The 4,348-nt window shown below is 32.8% G+C and overlaps 1 protein-coding gene across 2 annotated transcripts in view; it reads right to left on the reverse strand.

The window, feature by feature from the left end:
• Nucleotides 1–3,667: 3,667 nt before the first annotated feature.
• The window catches only part of LOC123770574 (uncharacterized), a 266,666-nt gene continuing 265,985 nt past the window's right edge, over nucleotides 3,668–4,348 (reverse strand). For both annotated transcript variants that reach the window (XM_069301841.1, XM_069301840.1), the window contains one exon: nucleotides 3,668–4,348. This exon is cut by the window's right edge and continues 239 nt beyond it. The gene's annotated coding sequence lies outside the window, so the exon portion shown is untranslated.

Here is a 4,348-nt window from a genome sequence, read left to right on the forward strand (position 1 = left end):
GCTGGTGTTGACTTCTTGATGTGTAGTGCCTCGCAGACGTCAAGCCGCCTGCTATCGCTGTATCTATCGATGATTTCTGTGTTGTTTGCTAAGATTTCTCTGGTGATGGTTTGTTTGTGGGAAGAGATTATATGTTCCTTAATGGAGCCCTGTTGCTTATGCATCGTTAAACGCCTGGAAAGAGATGTTGTTGTCTTGCCTATATACTGTTTTTTTTGAGGCTTACAGTCCCCAAGAGGGCATTTGAAGGCATAGACGACGTTGGTCTCTTTTAAAGCGTTCTGTTTTGTGTCTGGAGAGTTTCTCATGAGTAGGCTGGCCGTTTTTCTGGTTTTATAGTAAATCGTCAGTTGTATCTTCTGATTTTTGTCTGTAGGGATAACGTTTCTACTGACAATATCTTTCAGGACCCTTTCCTCCGTGAAAATGTCCTGAAAGATATTATCAGTAGAAACGTTATCTACTGTAACTATATATATATAGATACTATATATATCCATTTGTTGAAAGTTTCTTTTCACCTCATCCACCTCACCCAAATGTAGATATAAACTCGAAGATGTGTAAGCTCTATTCAGTTTCAGTTGTGTGTTTGTAAACTAAAGTCTTTGAAAATGTAATAAGTTTTACGAAACGCGCTCAAGTGTCGCATCAGACTAGAAATAAAAATGAATTTTGGAGAATTGATCTTTGAATTACCATCAACAGTGAAAAGAAACGTAAGAAAGATCGAGAAAATTCGTGTTAGAAATATTAATCTAACTTTTTCGGTCATATTTAATAATATATATATATATATATATATATATATATATATATATATATATATATATATATATATATATATATATATATATATATATATATATATATATATATATATAATATACCCACAATTACGGGTATACATATTACGGGTATTACGGGTATACGGGTTACAATTACAATTATAATATACCCACAATTACTCAGTCTTGCGATTCAGAGGGGAAATGCCTGTTGCGTCTTGGGCACTAGTCCAACTTCAGAGGAATTCGAAGAAGTGTTTGACTTGCAACAATGATCGAACCCGTCTGTGACATTCATCAATGTTTCCCATTGTTGTGTTTTTCAAGAGATCCATAACCTTTAATCACCTTTTTGCATTATTATTTTTGTATCAACCCATGTATATCTTGTAACCATCAAATATATATATATATATATATATATATATATATATATATATATATATATATATATATATATATATATATGACATATGCAACTGAGTGCCGGCGGTGGGGTGGTTCATATAGCCTCGGCTATCACCTCATTTTGTCCGGTCGTGATGGTCAAGTGGATTAAGGCGTCTTGTACATACCAGTTGCGTTGCTTCTGGGAGTATGGGTTCGAGTCACTTCTGGGGTGTGAGTTTTCAGTTGCATATGTCCTGGGGACCATTCAGGCTTGTTCGCATTTGTGTTCCTCACGTGTGCCCCAAAGAATGAGGTGATTTGGTAAAATGCTATGCCCAAGATAACTATCCGAGTGCCGGCGGTGGGGTGGTTCATATAGCCTCGGCTATCACCTCATTTTGTCCGGTCGTGATGGTCAAGTGGATTAAGGCGTCTTGTACATACCAGTTGCGTTGCTTCTGGGAGTATGGGTTCGAGTCACTTCTGGGGTGTGAGTTTTCAGTTGCATATGTCCTGGGGACCATTCAGGCTTGTTCGCATATATATATATATATATATATATATATATATATATATATATATATATATATATATATATATATATATATATATATATATATCGTACCTAGTAGCCAGAACGCACTTCTCAGCCTACTATGCAAGGCCCGATTTGCCTAATAAGCCAAGTTTTCATGAATTAATATATTTTCTCTATTGTTTTTCTTATGGAATGATAAAGCTACCCATTTCATTATGTATGAGGTCAATTTTTTTTTATTGGAGTTAAAATTAACGTAGATATATGACCGAACCTAACCAACCCTACCTAACCTAACCTTACCTATCTTTATAGGTTTGGTTAGGTTAGGTAGCCGAAAACGTTAGGTTAGGTTAGGTTAGGTAGGTTAGGTAGTCGAAAAAACATTAATTCATGAAAACTAGGCTTATTATGCAAATCGGGCCTTGCATAGTAGGCTGAGAAGTGAGTTCTGGCTACTAGGTACGATATATATATATATATATATATATATATATATATATATATATATATATATATGTCGTACCTAGTAGCCAGAACTCACTTTTTGGCCTACTATTCAAGGCCCGATTTGCCTAATAAGCCAAGTTTTCATGAATTAATTGTTTTTCGACTACCTAACCTACCTAACCTAACCTAACCTAACTTTTTCGGCTACCTAACCAAACCTAACCTATAAAGATAGGTTAGGTTAGGTTAGGTAGGGTTGGTTAGGTTCGGTCATATATCTACGTTAATTTTAACTCCAATAAAAAAAATTGACCTCATACATAATGAAATGGGTAGCTTTATCATTTCATAAGAAAAAAATTAGAAAAAATATATTAATTCAGGAAAACTTGGCTTATTAGGCAAATCGGGCCTTGAATAGTAGGCCAAAAAGTGAGTTCTGGCTACTAGGTACGACATATATATATATATATATATATATATATATATATATATATATATATATATATATATGTCGTACCTAGTAGCCAGAACGCACTTCTCAGCCTACTATGCAAGGCCCGATTTGCCTAATAAGCCAAGTTTTCATGAATTAATTGTTTTTCGACTACCTAACCTACCTAACCTAACCTAACCTAACTTTTTCGGCTACCTAACCAAACCTAACCTATAAAGATAGGTTAGGTTAGGTTAGGTAGGGTTGGTTAGGTTCGGTCATATATCTACGTTAATTTTAACTCCAATAAAAAAAAATTGACCTCATACATAATGAAATGGGTAGCTTTATCATTTCATAAGAAAAAAATTGGAAAAAATATATTAATTCAGGAAAACTTGGCTTATTAGGCAAATCGGGCCTTGAATAGTAGGCCAAAAAGTGAGTTCTGGCTACTAGGTACGACATATATATATATATATATATATATATATATATATATATATATATATATATATATATATATATATGTCGTACCTAGTAGCCAGAACGCACTTTTTGGCCTACTATGCAAGGCCCGATTTGCCTAATAAGCCAAGTTTTCATGAATTAATTGTTTTTCGACGACCTAACCTACCTAACCTAACCTAACCTAACTTTTTCGGCTACCTAACCTAACCTAACCTATAAAGATAGGTTAGGTTAGGTTAGGTAGGGTTGGTTAGGTTCGGTAATATATCTACGTTGATTTTAACTAAAATAAAAAAAAATTGACCTCATACATAATGAAACGGGTAGCTTTATCTTTTCATAAGAAAAAAATTAGAGAAAATATATTAATTCAGGAAAACTTGGCTTATTAGGCAAATTTGGCCTTGCATAGTAGGCTGACAAGTGCGTTCTGGCTATTAGGTACGACATATATATATATATATATATATATATATATATATATATATATATATATATATATATATATATATATATATATATATATATATATATATATATATATACTTTAGTTAACTTTAGTCTTGGACTAATGTATACTTGCTGGTTGGTCAGTAAGCTAGTTAACTTTAGGTGTAAACGTTTGGAATAAAAAAAAAATTGTGTAAACTACATCTTGCCTGACTCTTTTTGTACAAGTTTCTATTGGTAGAAAAAATGTCAGTTTCTCAGGATTTTTTTTTTTGTCTTATCTATGCAATAATTTATTATATATAAATACAGATAACATTTTGTCTTGCTTGTCGTATCTTGAATATACAGTTATGAATATAAGCAATTTTAACAAAACAGTTGATTTTCAGTTATACAAATTAAATTGGTGTTGAATTAGTCGATGCTTAAAAAATATTGCTTACAAGTTCCTTGAAGATATTGTCTAGCCCAGATATTCCAGAGAATTAGCCACGTATACTAGTATATAAATGTTCTTGCTCATAAAGTCAGTTTTATACAATCACGCATGTTACCGTCTAAATACATTTATACTTTTTTCATAGTTTGCCCTTAAAATTGGTATTTTATGACGAAAAATAGAATCCATATTATGTACAATTGAAATTTTCAAAATTCTGTAGGATAGTGCTTACTTTATTTGGTGAGCGTGTAATTTGGTGAACCTGACTGTGTTCATTGGTGACCTGACCTTGTTAACTGATGATCTGACCTTAGTCCTGATTATTGATAACCTGGTGACCTCTGTAAAGTTCACCAACGACCTGATGACCTTAATTATAC

Source organism: Procambarus clarkii, chromosome 46, assembly GCF_040958095.1.
Source record: "Procambarus clarkii isolate CNS0578487 chromosome 46, FALCON_Pclarkii_2.0, whole genome shotgun sequence".
Lineage (NCBI taxonomy): Eukaryota > Metazoa > Arthropoda > Malacostraca > Decapoda > Cambaridae > Procambarus > Procambarus clarkii.